The sequence below is a fragment of the Ambystoma mexicanum genome, chromosome 8, assembly GCF_040938575.1.
Source record: "Ambystoma mexicanum isolate Mex_15411 chromosome 8, UKY_AmexF1_1, whole genome shotgun sequence".
Classification (NCBI taxonomy): domain Eukaryota; kingdom Metazoa; phylum Chordata; class Amphibia; order Caudata; family Ambystomatidae; genus Ambystoma; species Ambystoma mexicanum.
The window spans coordinates 639,782,681-639,802,454 of record NC_090929.1 but is presented as its reverse complement, the minus strand read 5'-3'; positions in this window follow the sequence as shown (position 1 = coordinate 639,802,454).

Below are 19,774 nucleotides of genomic sequence, written 5' to 3'. Positions count from 1 at the left end.
TACCCACATTGATTCTGATTGATCACCCACTGTGAACACTAATAGGCTTTTGATGTTTCCTATGGTGAGGGGCACCCATACCATTTATTTCTCAAAGGCATCAATCCATTTTCCTGTGCACACTGTGAGCGGAGGGAGGGATTTAAGGAGTTTTTTTAATCCATTTGTGCACTGCTCCTTTGTGGATTAGGGGCGTCTGTAATTTTGATTTCACCTTCCCACCTTTTACTCCAGTTCCCTTCTTTTTTGCTAAGGCCATTCTCCCGAGCCTATCTCTTAACCTGCCTTCCCACGTTCCTTCCACTCTAGGTATTGTTAACTGTACCTGTTTGATTCCTCCAACTGCACCCTCTTCCTCATCATCAAAGTCACACCAATACTCTCCATCCCTTACTGACCCCACATTCTCACATCCCAAGCTATCTGCTTTCCCTTCTTGTTCTACACGCACAGCCTGTATGGGGCGCACTATGAATCCTGAAGAGAAAGTCTCCCGATTTCCATTCCTCTTCCAGCGGGGCATTAGGGGTACTCGGGGGTCATGGTCTACTTTCTGGCCCTCCTGCTGCCTCACATGCTGCTCATAATCGAGCCATCTCTGTACAGGTAGAAGTCAATGCTGCCCCAATGTCTCTTGCACTCACTCCTGGGTGGGTGGGGGTTATGGCTGGTGGATCATACGGCGGGGTCGGTACTGTACTCGCAGTTGCTTGAGCACTTCCCCCGGACACATAAATTGGATTTGAGTACCCCTCTGGTGGTCGTGTTAACAACGGGTACATTTTCTTTGGTTCCCCTTCCCCCTTTTCACTTTCTCCTACATTGCCACCATCCCAGTTAAGTTTTCGGATGTGACGTGCATTTCTTCAAACATCCGCCACAGATCTAATATCTTCCTCCTGTTTTGTAGTTGTCTTCCCTTGTCCTTATCTTATCTTAATGAAACTTGTAGAGTGCAGCGTGAGCCCAAAGGCAACTTGGTGCTAAGCTAGTTACATATGTCGACATGTGGTCTAGCGTTCCCTTATTGAAGGACCCATCCTCTGGCCAGGAGTGTGGTAGTCCCTCCCCTTTTGTCTCGGTCACCCACTGTCCATGATATTTTTTAATTTTGTCACTGTATAGGGGTAGGTGTTTACAGATATGGGATAACGGGGTATCCATCTCCATGGCTTAACACTTTTTCTACATGGTCGATCAAAAATATTTTTTTTCGTAGAGCGTTCCCCTACCCTACCCCACTAGATTCTGACACGGCTGGACCTTTAACACTTAAAATGGCAGTCGATGGTTTAAATTTCACACATGTGTCAAATACTGTCTTTTGTATGGTTTAACAAAAATGAACACAACATTTTTTAACCGCAAAACAAGGACGCATATAAACAAAACATATACTTTAAACCCCCTTTTCCCTTAGAGCATCTTTTTTATCGCTTTTACGTAGGGCTGCAAACCCTCAGGCATCTGAGCACTGCTTACCCACAGTGTGTGGTGCTCATTTGTCAACCTTGGAAGAATGAAAGGCTGAATTTGGCCCAGCAAGGATTCAAACCTGCGTCAGCAGGCTCTGCATGGATGTCAAAGCGAGCGCTCTACTCGCTGTCCAATTCCTCACCTACTCACTTCTCATTCACACCACAACAGCTCCTCCTGGGCCTCCTCCATAAATATATATATATAAAGAAAACACTGAAAATAACAAGCTAAAACAATAAGTTAAAATAACAACCACTACTTTTCCCAAGCCCTCTAATTATACAGGGCTCCTATGTGTATCTCTATATTTATTATCTACACTGGTCGGGACAGTGTAATGTGGCAGCCACCTTCTGCCCCCTTTTCGTGGGGTAGGTTCCAGTTTCTTACCTCTTTTTTATTCTCCTCATAACTTAATTAAAGAAACAAGAAATTATAAATTGCCATAAAAATCTCCACTTTAAATAATCAACCTGTTCATTCACTTTCAATCACTGCGTCTTCCCTTCAATCACACTGCTCTATATCCAAAAACTCCACGGTTTGCATTTCCTTGCAATCTATACTAACGTGTCTGTTTTCTTCCAAAAGCCTCCGTTCGCAGTTAATCCACAACACGTCTGGGCCTCACCCTGGGGTCGCACCAGGCTCCAACGAGCAGCGGGGTATTTGCAAACCGGAAACCCACAAGTACGCATTTTATGGGACTGGTCAGCTGTAGGTGGGCACAGCCTTTCCAGAGAGGCCCTGGTTCTCGCTGTAAGTACAGGGGCTAAGGAATCACATGCAGGGGTCACCAAATGAATGTAAAGACCATCCACTTCCAACAAATAAAGATACCCCATTAGGGAATAAAGCAAGGAGATAGCTTTGCAGGAATAACAAAGTTTTATATAATATAAATGCCAGCAAAGAACTCTACTGCTCAAGAGCACTCTGCCAAAAATTACACGGGCAACACATTAAAAAGGGCAAACACATCATCAGTGAGGACATTACATAGGGCAAAAAATGACATTGCTGGTTGGTGGGACCTTAGAGCTCAGCCTGCTCCATAGGGGATGCCAGGCGCTAATTGGCTGCTACTTCCCAGTCCATCTTGGTGCAGGTGATTCAGCTGGGCTCAACCTTGCGGTGAAGGTCGAGTCACTTGTAAGAAACATTCTATCTAATTAAATGAAATGATATTTTATTTATTACGCGCTCGTACACAAGTGTTTCAGACTGCGACCTGGCAAAGGGAGGGGAACAGGGGAGAACAAAAACAACGATCTTACTAGGCCGAGTGACATTGAGAACGCGCAAGTGCATGGGAAAGGGAAAAGGGGGAAAGTGCATGGAAGGGGGAGAGGTGGAAAGTACAGAAAAAAGTAGAGAACAGAATAATAAATAATAAGTTAAATAAATAAATAAGTAAATAAATAAGCAGTGATAGTGCAGCCAGCAAGTGGCAAGTGCTAGGTTAAGCAGATAGGTTATATCTGATAAGTGCAGAAGAAAAGTGGGTGGGGGACTGCATGGGTACAGATACAGACCCCAGTGCAAGGGGTGGCCTGGAGGCAATACAGGAAGGTGGCAGGGTGGGCGGGTACCTGGGCCTGAAGGACAGAGGGTGGCCAGGTGCACGGTGCCACGAGAGAAAGCAGATCAGCAGGGGAGAAGAGGGTCAAAGGCAGAAGCGAAGAGGAAAGTCATGAGTTGCTTCCGGAACCAGAGATGGCTCTCCTCAAGTTTCAGGGTGATAGGGAAGCTGTTCCAAAGGGACGCCCCAGCAGAAGACAAAGATCTACTCCAGCACTTTTCTTTGAAAAACGACTGACCATGAGAGAGTTAGAAGTAGAGGAGCGAAGGGCTCGAGAGGGGAGGTATTTACAGAGGGATAGTTGAAGGTATTTTGGACCCAGGCCCCAGAAAGCCTTGTGGACAGTGAAAAGGGTTTTAAATACAATCCTTGCATCCACTGGGAGGCAATAAAGGGATTTCAGAGCTGTAGAGATGCGATCCCAGGGCTTGAGGCCGAGGACAAATATGCAGTCCTGTTCTGGATTAGTTGTAAAGTGTGGAGAGTGGAGGCAGGTGGATTTAGAAAGAGGCTGTTACAGTAGTCCAACCTAGAGAGAACCAGAGTTTGGGAGACAGTGAGCTTCTGAAGGTAGGAGAGGAAAGCCAGAGTACCTCTGAGGAGGTGCATTAAGAAGTTAGACTTTTTAGAGACGTCAGAGATGTGTGCAGAGAAGGAAAGTGTGGAGTCAAAGATGACCCCAAGGATCCTAGCCTTGCAGGAATGGGTAAGAGGAGGACCAAGGGAGGCCGGTCAGAGAGTGAGGGGAAAGGATGGTGAAGGTGTGCCATTGAGGACAATCTCAGTCTTGTTTGCATTTAGACAAAGATCGTTTGCAGGACACCAATTTTGAATCGCAATTAGGCAATCAGAGATGAGGCAAGGAGAGGAGGTGAATGAAGGAAGCCTGAAAATGAGTTGGGTGTCAACAGCGTAGCACTGGAAATTTGAGCAGAAAATGGAAATGCAGAAGGCAAGAGTTGCCAGGTATTGGTTGAAAAGCCAGGGTGAGAGGTTAGACCCCTGGGGAACACCACAGGTAGAGAGGGACATAGAAGATAGGAAGGACCCAAGTTGTACCTGGAAGGGTCGATCTGAGCTAAAGCTAATCTAAGCTAAACAACAGGAACTAGTAATTCATTGGAAAGGGCAAGCACCTGAAAATCATATGAGAGAGAAGTCTAACAAAAAGGACATAATATATAGGCATATTGACCCTCACTTTTAGGATATTGTTAATACCGCAGTTCCCGCACCCAAGTTTTCTCCCCCGGGGACTGATCTATCGTCTATCTTCCCTGGTGCATCATGATACAAAAAGGTGTGTTTTGCTGTTGGAGAGATATACAGCCTTGCAGGCTTTAGATCTGTGGTGGGTTATCTGTTGTGGTCAGGATCAGAGGGCCAGAAATGGGCTGGTAGTGAAGAGGTTGGGGGTCAGGGCAAAGGAGTATAGGGGGCTCTTGCCTGGTAGTGTGGGTGTTAGGGGTACACTGGCAGTTTAGTGGAGATGGATGGACACAGTGCTGGGGCCTTGTACTGTTTCACGCTCTGTGGAGAGTGCATTCTTGGAAACAATACCAGTTATTTGCAACATTTGAGAAGACAGGGAAAGGATGGACTTACGTGGGAACAAGGCTTGTGCGGAGCTGGCCTGGCGTGCTGATGACTTGGCACCTCCGTGTGAACTGGAGATGTGGGAGCCACAGCACTCAGAGTGCCAGTTTTGGGCTTAGTAAAAAATGGCATCCAGGCCTAATACAATGCACTAGAGGGCTCTTACACATGCCCTGAAGGTAGGGGCTGCTCCCCCCTTAGCTTCGGATGGAATTTATTCATTTGAGCTATGACTAGGGGGATGGGGTAGGGCCATTCCCTTCCCAACACAATGTCGAGTGACATAGGCCTTCTGGTGGCCGGCCATGGATCAGGATATCCACATGATGATCGACAGATGTCACGAGTGCTTGAACAGCGATAAGAGGTTAACGATGAGACAGGCACCACTCATACCCACAGAAGTACCGAAAGGTGTGTGACGAAAAATAGGACTATACTTTATCGGCCTCCTGGAGGCGATGTAGGCCGAGCACCATTATGGAGTAGTCATGGTCAACTATTTGTTAAAGTGGTTGGAAGCTGAATTCTTGTCAGATATCACCACGTGAACTGTCATAGAAAAACTGACAAATGTGTTCCAGAGAGAGGGGCTACCCAAGGACATTGTCACCGACAACGGACTCCAATTAGTCTCACGAGAAATTGAGACTTTCTTGATAAAGAATAACATACAGCAACAACAAAAAAGCAGCGCTGTACCACCCCCAGGCCAGTGGACTTGTGGAAAGAGTGAAATGGTTCATCAAGGGGGCAATACAGTTAGCCACGGTATCCGGAATGGACCCCCTGAAAACGGACCAAAAAGCCATAGCTGCTCACCGCTTGACCCCCAATGGTGTCACCCAAGTGTCACCCTTCTGCATGCTGAGGAGGAGGAGAGCAGCATCCACATTAGTACCCCCATGGTTGGCTGGTGTGAGGGAAGACAAAGAAGTGAATATGGAGAACATGGCATCGAGAATATCGAACAGCAAGGCCCAAATGAAGAAATGGAATATCAGCAGAGAGCGGCCCAAAGTCGAGAGGTCTGAGAATGGGACTGGATCAAGTTTGCCTAGCGCTCCAAGATCAAGTAACGGGATCCAAGTTCAATCGGCCTATAAAGGTAGTGCACAAAGGCACCCACCACGTCCTCACCCAAGATGGCCACACGTGGAACATGGAACATGTGGCAGTGTTTGAGAGGCATCAACCAGAGGAGAGAGCGAACAAAGAGTCAAGCAGCTGAGGGCACCAAGACCAGGAAGCAGCAGGGGAGCCGGAACGGGAGGCACAGAGGGCACCCCACAGAGAGAGTAAAACAGAAAACCAACTTCCGGAGATGACCAACAAAGAATTCCACATGCCGGTCAGAGAGTGTGAGAAGGAGGATCAGCCAAGGAAAGAGCACAGAAGACCAGTGAAGTATAACGACTATATTATGAATTAAAACCTTTGTTGTGTTACCAAAGGGAGGTATGTAGGACTACTCACAAGACCCAGCAATGGAGGTATCTCGCAATATCTGGACAGGAGAGGCAATAATGCTAGAGGAAGCGGCCTCCACATTGACGAGGCTACATAGCCACGGGCAGCAGCAGCTCCCATCGCTCCTCCTTCATGGGGAGCTACAGACTTGCTACAGCCATAAAAACCATGAGAAAGTCCAGAAACTTTAGCACTACATTGCAGTGAATACAACTATACTTTGCTACTGTCTTTATTTATGCTGCCACAGGTGCTTATCATTAAAACCAAGGTTACAACTTTACGGACTGTTTGACCCTATATGAAACAACAGGATAGACAACAATTGTCCCCGAAGGAAAGACAGGCAGTCCAAGATTGAAGCCTTCCTTCAGGAATTGAAGGTCGCATTCGCCTGGGCCTGAGATTGGAGAAACAGACTTGTTGGCCTCATATCAGGAATCCAAATTACACCAGTGCCTGTCATAGGGTTTTAGAGTGGAGTGTCTCCTTGCGTTCTAGATGGAGAGGGCTACCTGCTTCCCCTACTCTTTGCAGCTTTTCCATCTCAATCTCCTGGTACCCCAGGTGATGTTCTTCTGAGCCCAAGACCCCTAGGGAAATGGCAGTGGAGGTGGAAGAGGATAGAACATGACTATCGGAGCAAGGAGGAGAGGGAACCAACCCCACAGAAGCCAAAAGGGTGCCACCAGGATGACCTCTTAGCTGGAGTCGCTAATCTTGAGTAGGACATGCAGGATCACAGGGAGTGGCGGGAAGGCATAAAGGAGGCCCACCGGCCAGGGCCTTGATATGGCATCCACCCCCCACACTCCTTAGGATGGGAAACAGGAACAGAACTTGGCCACATTGGTGCTCAGGGGAGAGGTAAACAAATCCAGAATAGGGGCCAAAGAATGCTGCAGACACATTGCAACACTCCTGTTGTCAGCTCCCATTCAGTCAAAGGGAACACAGGCTCAGGTTGTCTGCCACCTGATGGTCCTGCCCCCTGATGTGGACCGGTGAGAACCCCAAGAGATTCGACTCGGTTCAACTCCCCATGTTGAATGCAAGTTTTCCCAAGGATTTTTAACAGAGATCCTCCTGTGTGTTCACATAGGACATTGTGGTAGTATTGTCAGTTTGGAGAAGAACAGGCGACCCCTGAGCTGTGGTGCGAATTCAAGGAGCTCCCTGGCAGCCATTGCTGCTCTCTCTAGTTGGATGAGCACAGAGTTCTTCATCACTCCACAGCTCCTGATCAGTGTGACCTTGCAGTACTGCCCCCCAACCTGTCTGGCTCACATCTGTGGTAACAATGGTCAGTATGGGTAAAGCCAAGGATATCCCTCTCAAGTGGTTGGGCATCTGCAGCCACAATTGAAATTGTTGGAAGAAAGACAGGGGTGCACAGATCCTGGTGCCAAAATCCAACGACTCCTCCTTCCAGAATTTGTGGAGGTGGGTCAGGAGTGGCCTCAGATGAAGGCGGGCCCAAGGCACCAGTAACACACAAGCCGACATGTGTCCCTGTACCTGTTGAAAGTCCCTCGCTGAGGCATGCTGGGAGGAAAGCAGCAGACGAAGGGCTGACTGCAATATGATACTTTGTCCACCGGAAGCATGGCTTTCTTCTATGGGTTGTCCAGAAGCGAGCTCTAATGAATTATAGGTCCTGAGAAGGTTGGAGTCTGGACTTTTTCCTTTATTGAGGACAAAGCCCATGTCCATAATGTGAAGGCCCTGAACTGGAATTGATCCACACCCAGAGCAAACCTCAGAAACCGCTGCAGGGGGCCCCAAATCGGGATACGAAAATATGCAGCCTTGTGATCTAGCGAGGCTAGAAAGTCCTTGTCCAGTGCCAGAGGAATTATCCATTGCAGGCATTCCATTTTAAAATGCTGCATGGTCACATGTAGGTTCAACTGTTTCAGGTTGATAATGAGTTGAAATTTCTTGGAGGGTTTGGGGACCAGGAACACAATGGTGTACACTCCTGTCCCCATCCCATGACGGCCACCCTCCTGTTGACCTCCTTGGACCGTAGTTCCTGGATCGCCATGCACATGGCCTTCCTCTTGAATCAACCTCTAGAGAGCGGGGTGGAGTTTAGCTCCGACTGCTGTGGGGGCGATGAAAAGTCCAACCTGTAACCCCAATGGATTAATCTGTTTACCCAGGCATCGCTATTAATACAGTTGCATCGGGTCCAGAATCTTTAAAGGCGAACCCTGAATGGCCTGGCATCACGATTTCAGTTGCTTGGCAGGTGAAGGGCGTTGGGATCACCATTTTTTCCCGCCAGAGGGATGCCCAGGTGGCTGAGTTTTCGTATGGCATTTAGTTGGAAAGGAAGTTCTGGGCATATGCTCCTTCTTAATCTGATTCTTTGCTGCATGCTTATATGCCTTGAAGATCTCTTGAATACTTTGTCTTCAAGAGATCTTTTAAAGAGCATTTGTCCCTTCAAGGGGATTTTCATTACAATGGTCTTCTGGTGTGCCTCTGGTTGTCAATCCTTTGAATGTAGGTGCCTCCTCCCCACCACAATGGAGCCCATGGCCATTGCTGATGCCTTGACCGCACATTAAGTTAAGTCAGATATGGATTCCATCTACAACTTGCTCACTGTGCATAGAGAGGCACAGCTTCACCTCACTGATGAGGCCCGACTAGGCCAAAACACGTGTCTGGGGTTGCTGTTGGTACTTTTGGTCAGAGGAGAATTGCCTACCATATAGTTACTGGACCTCTCAAGTGGGTGGGACCAGACTGATATGCAAAGGGTTGTTTCTCCTCTGTGAAAAGTACATTGAGCTTATAATGTGGTTGTAGACTCTCCCAAGTGGGAACCTACCCATAGAACAGGTTGTTTGTTCTCGGTAGAGGGGCTCCCAGACCTTTTTTGTGTATTTCTAGGAATTTAGGGTTTCACCCTAAATTACAGAGGATAATCCAGATGTGGACCCTTTGCTCACTGTGCTTAAAGAGGCACAGCTTCACCTCACTGATGAGGCCCTAATAGGCTGAAACACGTGTCTAGGGTTGCCCTTGGTGATCTTGCTCCGCTGAGAATTGCCTAGCATTTCAGTGCTGGACTGCCCAAGTGGTTGGGACCAGACTGATCTGCAAATGCTTATTTCTCCTCTGTGAAAAGTAGAGCAAAAACGTGGTTGTAGACCCTCCCGAGTGGGCACCTACCCATAGAACAGGGTATTTGGCCGTGTTTGTTCTCAGTAGAGGGCTTCCCAGACCTTTTTTGTGTATTTCTAGGAACTTAGGGTTTCACCCTAATTTTCCCAGGGTAATCCAGACGTGGACACCATGCTCATTGTGCTTAAAGAGGCACAGCTTCACCTAACTGATGAGGCCCGACTAGGCCAAAACACATGTCTGGGGTTGCTGTTGGTACCCTTGTTCAGGGGAGAATTGCCCAACATTTCAGTGCTGGATTTCCCAAGTGGGTTGGACCAGACTAATATGAAAATTGATATTTCTCCTTTGTGAAAAGTACAATGAGCTAAAACGTGGTTGTAGACCCTCCCGAGTGGGTGCCTACCCATAGAACAGGGTATATGGGCGTGTACATTCTCCGTAGAGGGGCACCAAGACCTGTTTTGTGCATTTTTAGATATTTAGGATTTCCCTAAATTACCCAGGGTAACCAGACGTGGACCCCATGCTCACTGTGCTTAGAGAGGCACAGCTTCACCTCACTGATGAGGCGCGACTAGGCCGAAACACATGTCTGGGGTTACTGTTGGTACCCTTGTTCAGAAGAGAATTGCCTAGCATTTCTGTGCTGGACTACCCAAGTGGGTGGGACCAGACTGATATGCAAATGGATATTTCTACTCTGTGAAATGCACAGTGAGCCGAAACGTGGTTGTAGACCCTCCTGAGTGGGCACCTACCCATAGAACAGGTTATTTGACCTTGTTCGTTCTTGCTATAGGGGCTCCCACACCTTTTTTGTGTATTTGTAGGAATTTAGGGTTTCACCCTAAAGTACAGAGGATAATGCAGATGTGGACCCTTGATCGCTGTGCTTAAAGAGGCACAGCTTCACCTCACTGGTGAGGCCCTAATTGGCCGAAACATGTATCTAGGGTTGCTGTTGGTAATCTTGCTCAGCTGAGAATTGCCTAGCATTTCAGTGCTGGACAGCCCAAGTGGACTGATATGCAAATGGTTATTTCTCCTCTGTGAAAAGTACAGTGAGCTAAAACGTGGTTGTAGACCCTCTTGAGTGGTCACCTACCCATAGAACAGATTATTTGGCTGTGTTCATTCTAGGTCGAGGGACTCCCAGTTCTTTTTTGTGTACCTCAGACAAAGGGTAAGGCTGTAAGAATCAGGAGTCATGGAAAGACAGCCCCCTGAGCAGACCGGATGATAAGTCAAGGTTGGCCCAGAGCAAATATGCTATTTTGGGGGATAAGCGCAACGCACAAAGGGAGTACATGGATAAGCTCTGAATGTGGAAAATTCTTTATGAATGGAAGAAGAGGAAAACCTCTGTGAGAACCAAACTGTTGGTCAATTAAAAGTGTATAAAGTTCATATGAGATAGAGTAAGCAAGTCTCTATAGACCATAAGGAGCAACAGCACCTTGCATAATTAAATCAAAAAGCAGTAAATGGAAGACTATAATAGACACATTTGTGGTCTTTTCACATGTGACTCAGAAGTTGACTTAGAGTTAGAGCCTTAAGCTAAGATTGTGGTGGGCTCACACTCCCCTGAATGTTCCAGAACAGTGAGCAGCAGCAAGGTCAAGTACAAATGGAAGACATTGGCTGATGGCCTACCAATGACAGATGATAGACTAATTGGGAAAATTGGGAGTACTCTGACGGGATTCAAACACCTAGATTTTGTTTCACGTAAGTGCTGCTAAGGAGCTACAAGTCCAAGGTTTGTATAGAATGCCAACCAATCAGTGGGGTTGGGGAATTTTTGGGGAGATTATAAAGAGAAATAGATGCCTCGATTACTGATCCCAAGGGGGCAGAAGGGTCCGCACTAAGTTATTAAAGATTCCTTGGGCAAGGTCCCCAGAAGAGTCCGTATCAAACACCAGATTGGAATGAAACTGAGATGGGATACATTTACTAAGATAATAAAGAAAGGCGTACGCAGTAAAGACATTTTTAAAGTGCACATGTGTGGGGTTATAAAATTGTCAAAATAAATCTTTTGTTATGTCTAGACAGATGAATAGAAAATGATAGGAAAAAATGAAAGAGATTAGTGAAACATTTTGACGAAGAGATTGATGTCAATCAGGAAGGGAAAACTTAAAGGAAGGTAATATATAAGTAAAGAAGAGACTCTTAATATACTGATAATATAAGAACAATATCATAAAAATGGATAGAAAGTGAAAACGAAGGAGGAAACAAAATATCATTGCATAGATTTTTTTTAAATAAAGTGAGCAGTTAAAATATATCAGGACTGGGATTATAAACAGTGATTTATGGTGCCTGCGCCAATTGATTGCCATGGTATATTTAATAAAATATAGAATCGGATAAAACAACGGCTAAGTATCGATATGGAAACCAATCCGTCATCATGGGGGATACACCCCTTTTACATTTATGTAGGACATTACCGAGATACACGGCGAAAAGAAGGAAATACCATTCGTAATGGGTCAGAGGCACCCCCAATAAGACACTTATGCCGTGGCCTCAGGATGGTTTGCTGTCAAAAGATGTATTGCAGCATTTGATGACATACTTGCATGCCACATATAAGGGAAACGTTTGCAGAAAAGATAAGCTATTTTAGAGCTTTGGAAAAAATATACCAGAGTGAGAAGAAAGATTCAGCCTATAGGGAGTGGATGCTCAATCAGCAGAAAGGGGAGGATAAAACACCTCCTGAAGAAAAGAGTGTAGATACAGAGGAGAAGGGATTTTACCCTTTGAAGGAATTAAAAGCAGTGGCTTGGTATGTTAATCCAACGTATGCGCCCAGGATTATAGCAGCAAGGATAATGCGGAACAGAGCAAGAGCAGAGAATGCAGATATATCAACACGCGATAAATGTAAACAGCGTGATAAGAGGAAGGGCAGACAAGATAGATGAAAAGAGATAGAGGAAGAAGCAGAAAAACAGAAATAAAAATAGATAAAGGAAATAACGATAGTACAGAATGAATGGATGGGAGTACACGTATTGCTTAAGTAAGACAATAAGGGCATTGATGGAGGTTGAGAAAGAGAGGAGAGAGAAGAGCGGGAAAGGAAAGGGAAGGAAGAAGAAAGAGTATATAAAGAAGAGGGGGCAAAGAGTACAAGCGAAGGGAAGAACAAAGCAGACATGCAGCAAGAAAAGAGAAGGAGAAGCTAGAACAGAAGAAACGGGAAGAGATAGAGTCCCAAAAATAAAAGTACGTAGGTTGCAACGAAAGCAAGAAGAAGGTGAATTGAGGGAGATGAGGAGAATAGAAGAAGAAATTAATAAGAGTAGTGGATTAAAAGACAGTGAAATAGAATATTTATGCCATAGGAGCATAGTGGCAATTGATGCACAAGAACGATTGGAGGAGAGAAGGTTACAACAGCCCCATAGGGAGTTGCAAGGAATGCTGCGATCAGCATGGGCTGGTGGGGAGGATATAGAGGACATAGAGCAAAGGCATAGGAAGATATATAGATAAATGAGGGACAGAAGAGGTAGGAAACCCAAGAGAATATAGAAGCATCCCTATTAAAGGGAACTGAAGGTAGATCAGGTGACGTCATAACAGACAAGTATGGTACATTGTCCTCAAACAGATCAGACCTCGATAACGTGGAAGGAGAATCAAGTGCAGAAAAAGGTATAACAAGGTCAGATTTAGAAGACCCTAAACGAAGGACACCATAATAAACACCCTATGTTGAGCGACCACCAGCACGATCGCGGAGTACAGGGGACATATCCCCACCATATGTAAGTTAGTTAAGATTATTAACCGGAATGGAACAAATGTGTGAGGCTAGCTCTGCTGTGAAGATAAGGAGTGTAGGTAAATATGATTGTGAATCAGGATTTTTGCAATTCCCATTATTAGAGACGGGGAGGACTGTAAAGACTGGAGGGGGGTGTCTGTACTTCTGCACTCTATATGGTAGAGGAGAGGCTCAGAAGACCCCAGCCAAGATTCTCCATAGGGTAGCAATGGACGAGCAATCAAGGCCTAGCTTCTCGGGAGGTGATGCGGGCTGGTTCTTAAGTACAGTGTAGTCCCGAACCCCCACAAAGGAATGTCCACACAATGTATTACTGAAAACACAGGGCCTCATTACACGGACGGCAGAGAACCATGGCGCAATTAGCGCCATGGTTCATGCCGGTAAAATACCGGCACTGCTTTGGTGGAAAGGGGAATTACCGCCCCATTCCAAGGTTGGCGGGGTGGTAATTCCCCCTTCCACCATTGCCCTTCCCCATTCCCATTTTTGCCCCATAGGGCATAATGGGAATGGGGAAGGCGCTAATTACGGTACCTCAAATTGCGGTACCGTAATTAGCTCCCTGGGTCCCTTTGCGGGTTGGTTTTTAACGCCTGCAAAAAGCAGGCGTTAAATCCCCCAACCCGCAAAGGGACCTCGTAGTAAGGCGGTAAGGATTTACCGGTACCGGTATTTTACCGGTACCGGTAAATCCTTACCGCCATCCGTGTAATGAGGCCCAATGTCTTTATATAATTAATATTCAAAGGTATGTACACAATCACAATAACGCACTTTGTACTCGGAAATCAACATTGATAAATATATACAATTCTAAAGTGGTACCACCAATGTTATCAAATCTCATTAAAGTGCATCAACTGTACCGTTAAAATGTCACACAGATCAATAACGAGGAAACCAGCAATAGAGATAGGAAGGAACGCAAGATGGTTGAAACAATAGGCAGATTTCTGGCCCCTACCACTAGGCACAGTTCTGTGTGGAGATCCCCCCACCTGGGCAACCTGTAAAATAAAGATATATAGCACAAGCCCAGTCCATATATTGTTCAATAGCCTTGTTTCCTCCGATTAAGGTTTTACCCCCCCAATGTACCTGGTGGAGTAGAGTTCTTCAAAGACGCGTCAAAGGATCCTTCTTGAATGACTCCCTTTATAGCAGGAGCCACGGATCGTCGAGAGGCGTCGAAGATGGTGAACTTGGCGTCGACAGCGGCGATGAGAAGTTCAAGGGTGCCGAGACCCCGATGTTGATCCAGGCGGTGCTCGTCAGTGACGTCCTGAGAGGATGAGGTGTGCGTGGCACCTCGGCGATGGATTGTTCAGGACCACAAAGAGTTTCAGAAGAACTGTGGCCCAACAAGGGCGTCGAGTCGTCGAAGTCGTTGTGGAAACCCACCGGCAGATTCTTCTTGGCGCGTTGGTCGTCCTCGACTTTCTCCGGCGGGACAAACCGGTTGACGTTGCGGACAAGGGAGTCCTTGGATTTAAATGTTCTTAGGCAAAGGAGAGGGCGGCTCCGGTCGTTGTCGGAACGGCATCAAGTGGTCCCCACGGCTGGGCAACACAACTTTGACGGGCCTCCAGCGGTTACACAAACCTGCGAACCCTGGTCGATGGCAATGGACTTCGACAGCGGCGAAGTCCTGGTGCTTTGCTTCGTTCTCCTCAGCGGTCCCGTCTCGGGTCGGCAGCCTTTCGAGGGTCTGACTTCCAGGGGGCTTCAGCGAAGGTTAGCGGTGCTCGATGGTCCCTCGGAGCATGGGAAGAGGGCGCCTTCCAGGTCCTCTCTCGGATCAGTCTTCGACGGATTCGGCAGCTTTCAGATCGGTCGAAGCAAATGCACCAGCAAGTCTTCGTCTTCCAGCTGGACGTCGAGGATCAGCAGTTCCAGTTACTCTTAAAGTGTAAACTCAGCTTCTGAACGCTTCTGAACAATTTCCAGTGGTGAGAGGTCCCCAGATATACTATCTTGTCTCTCATCAACACTGCTGGGTCACTCTCAGCAGCCAATCATACAGAAGGGCATTCATGCAGTCAGTCAGCCAATCAGGCACACAGTGCATTCAGGCCATCCTCCTCCCTCTCAGACACTCACAACAAGGAATGTGGATTGGGACAAGTACCCAGCCATTCAACACTACACACTGCATTCAGGCCAGTTTCGGGCAGGGCTGTCTCAGTCTTTGTCTCTCATACCAGAAACCAGACAGCCACAACAAGAAGTGCATATTGGTCAGACACTCCATTCAACCAGGTCCGACCCACTGGAGGTACCCACAACATACAGTCACTGGGAAGGCTCCAGTCAGTCTGGACTGGACTTCACAACAACACCATATATGGAACTTCCACCCAACAGCCAGTCAGGGGGAAGGGACAGAGTCAGGGCTTCCCAGGACTTTGGGAAAACAAGGTAATAGGTAATAGAAAGCAAGAGGCCACAGGGGCCATCTTGTTTTCCATCAGGAATCAACTGATTCCAATGGCAGGGCCGGGGTATCCCAAAATGGAGGATACTCAGCGCACCTGTCAAATTCAGCATGGAGCTGCCACCAGCCAATACCCTGTTCTGCGGGTCACCCACAGGTGTCCAAAAACATACACTAGGGGCACAGGGTTTGTACGCCCCACCCCTGGGTGCCGTAAGGGTATCCCATGGGTCTGTTCACCAAACCAAAAGCGAGAGAGCTGCACCTCCACGATTCCCACATGAACTCCTGCACGGAAAATAGAACAGAACACACTATAAAAAGGCAGTAAAGGACAAGGATACGGAGGTTCTGTCCCTCCGATGCATTTCCAGCATCACAGGGACGACCACAGTATATACCATGACCGCAGATTGATAAAGCTAATTTATGGTGTAAATTGCTGAGTTTAACTTCCAGTGTGGGAAAATGGAATTCTAAATTAGAAAGGATGATATAATAAATGATGTCTGCTATAGGTGATACAAAAGGACTGCATCTATTTTAGGGACGACAGTTGACAACATTTGGAAGCAACAGGATAGGCAGGTGTGACTGCGCAAAACATGACACACGATGGAGCGCCATTTAATAATTGCAGAGCAGACATACGGTGAGCACCTAGAGTGCAATATCTTGATACAGAAGATATGGGTGCGATTATGACTAGGAATATGGGAGAGGATGAAGATCCTGTTACCTTTATTCAAGATATACAGGACAGATGGCAGCGGGAGACGTGTGAACTGTGGAATAAAATTGTAGCATTATTTTACCACATTTTGTGTCAGGGCCTGCCTGAGCCAGTGCAACAGCAATTGATAAAACAGGTGGGAATGGAAGCGAAGCCATGGCCAGAAATACAATTGATAATCGTGCATCACTGCCAATTAATGCCGGAGAAAAATAAGAAGAAAGCAGAGAACAGAAAGCAGGAGGAAGCAAAGTTAGTTCAGAAGAAATTGTCCAAGATAGCCATTGAAGGAGCGTTATTGACAAGTAACGAAGGAGGGGTGACACAGGAGACACATTCAGGGCAGCAAAATAACACTGGATATCCCGACGATCAGAGCGGGTACAATTTTTGGCCAAGAGGAAAAGTGAATGGGTCTAGAGAAATAGGACTAGATGGATTTCAAAACTCTCAGGGAAGAGGGGGATTTAAGGGTGGGCAGCCACAGCATGTTGGAATTGTGGAAGAATGGGACATAGCTAGGACATGCAGAAGCAGAGGAGGAATGCAACAGAATTGGCAAACTCCATGTAGGCTCAGACAAATGTGCAGAAAACCCAACAAATGCAGCTAGCACCCATGTAAATGAAATCTCTGCAAGGGAAGTCACAGCAGGCACCCATGCAAACACAACAGACCAAGATGCAGCAAGCACCAATACAGCAGGCTATGGTACTACAATACAAAACGACTTCAGGCACCCACACCCAAAATGGGGAGTGTAACTGTGATAGGAGGAAATCCTTTCACAGGTACGGGGATGAATTTACATCCACAATAGGACAGCCCACTGAGTGAATTGATGTGTTCAGTACCATCAGTGACACCAGAACACCCAAGAGGAACCAAGGGTCAAGGTGATGATTGGAGGCAAGACATTTTCATTTTTAGTAGACATTGGAGCCACTCTTTCCTGTGTCCGTGAGGGAAAATATCCAATGTCAGGAACTGCCATGAATGCTCAAGGGATCTCTGGGGTGACGCATTTAGTTCCTTTTACAGAGGAATTACCAATTTCTATAGGAGAACATGATATGTCAATGCCATTGTTATCCTCTAGGCAGAGGCTAATCAGTATATGAGGACATGATTTAATGACAAAGCTTAGCATGATGATATCTTTCACTGATGAAGGAATAGTGTGACCTACTCCAAGGATACACTATATGGGCCTCATTACAACTCAGGCGTTAAGGGTTAACGCTGTCGTTAACCCTTAACGCCTGATTCCGATTTTAACGGCTGCTTTTTTCCACAATGGAAAATTGTGGAACGAATTTTAGGGGGGCTGTGGGGCACCCCAAAGGGACAGGGAATTTTCTAATGGGATGGGGTAGTGACCCCGTCTCCCCCACCCCCTATGGAGTGGGTGCCATGTCATGCAGCCCTCCCTGGGACCAGATATCTGCTCCTAGCAAGGGACGCCTGAGCCCAGGGAGGAGTGCAGGACAGGCCCCCCACTTATCTGCCCCTGGAGAGGGCTACATGAGATGGGCTGCCCCTCCAATTGGGGTGGGGATGGAGAGGTGCACCCCCTTCACATTAGAAAATTCTGCAGCGGTGTAGGGAGCCCCTCCACACCTGCTAAAGGACAGCCTGCCATTTTGAATTATTTTCTTTGTTTACTATACCTGCTTTGGCGCAGAGGGGCACATCAGTGTGCCAATCTGGCGCCAGGGTGCCCAACCTTACTGCCCCACCCACTGGGGGGCCTGTCCCACTATTTTTGGGGGCCCTCTCCCCTCCCACCCCAAATAGAGGGGGGGTGCACCTCACGCAGCCGTTTGTAGGAGGCCCAGGGAGGCCTGCATGAGGTGCCCCCGCCACCCATTTGGGGTGAGGGGGGAGAGGGCCCCCAAAAATGGTGGGACATGCCCCCCAGTGGGTGGGGCAGTAAGGTTTGGGCACCCCAGGGCCAGATTGGCATATCAAGGTGCCTCTCTGCACCAAGGGGAGTTGGGTTACCAAAGGAAAAAAGTGAAAATGGTGGAATGCTTTTTAGGGGGGGCTGTGGGGCACCCCAAAGGGTTGGTGAATTTTCTAATAGGATGGGGCATTGACCCCGTTCCCTCGCCCACCCACAATGGAGTGGGTGCCATGTCATGCAGCCCTCCCTGGGACCAGATATCTGCTCCTAGGCACGGACACCTGAGCCCAGGGAGGAGTGCAGGACAGCCCCCCCTTATCTGCCCCTGTGGAGGGCTACATGAGATGGGCTGCCCCTCCAATTGGGGTGGGGGTGGAGAGGTGCACCCCCCTTCACATTAGAAAATTCCACAGCGGTGTAGGGGGCCTCTCCGCCCCCGCTAAAGGGCAGCCTGCCATTTTGAATTGTGTTCTTTGTTTACTATACCTGCCTTGGCGCAGAGGGGCACATTGGTGTGCCAATCTGGCACCGGGGCGCCCAAACCTTTGGGGCATGTCCCACCATTTTTGGGGCCCTCTCCCCCCCACCCCAAATGGAGGGGGGTTGTACCTCACACAGCCGTTTGTAGGAGGCCCAAGGAGGCCTGCATGAGGTGCCCCTGCCAGCCATTTCAGGTGAGGGGGGAGAGGGCCCCCAAAAATGGTAAGACAGGCCCCCCAGTGGGTGAGGCAGTAAGGTTTGGGCACCCCGGGGCCAGATTGGCACACCAATGTGCCCCTCTGCGCCAAGGCAAGTTTCGTAAACAAAGAAAAAAATGAAAAATTGTGGAACGCATTTTAGGGGGGTCTGTGGGGCACCCCAAAGGGACGGGGATATTTCTAATGGGACGGGGTGGCGAGCCCGTCGCCCCCACCTGCAATGGAGTGGGTGCCATGTCATGCAGCCCTCCCTGGGACCAGATATCTGCTCCCAGGAAGGGACGACTGAGCCCAGGGGGGAGTGCAGGTCAGCCCCCCCTTATCTGCCCCAGGGGAGGGCTACATGAGATGGGCCGCCCCTCCAATTTGGCCATGTGTGGATTCCCATGGGTGTCCTCTTTTGGGAAATGCATGGGGTTCCCTGTTTTCCTTGCTAGCTTGGACAACCGAGGCCCATATCTGTATGTTGTGCTTGTCTGGAGAAAGTGTCAAATTCAGGTGTCGAAACAGACTTGGAGTTACCTGTGCTTTAGGCTTTCCCCTTGGCGCCCAGGTAAGTGCACCCACACATGTGAGGTACCGTTTTCATCAGGACACCGGTGGGAACGCGGGACGGTAGGCCATGTGTTGCGACGGCGTGTTTCGATCGGTGCACCGAGTGAAATGTCCGGAAAATGCGTTTTTTCCCCCACATTTCGGACTTTGCGGGGGTGTCTGGGTAATAAATTCTGGGCCGATTTGTGCAAATCATACCTCTGCGGATTCCCACGGGTGTCCTTTTTTCGGAAATGCATGGGGTTCCCTGTTTTCCTTGGTGGCTTGGACACCCGAGGCCCATATCTGTATGTTGTGCTTGTCTGGAGAAAGTGTCAAATTCAGGTGTCGAAACAAACTTGGGGTTACCTGTGTTTTAGGCTT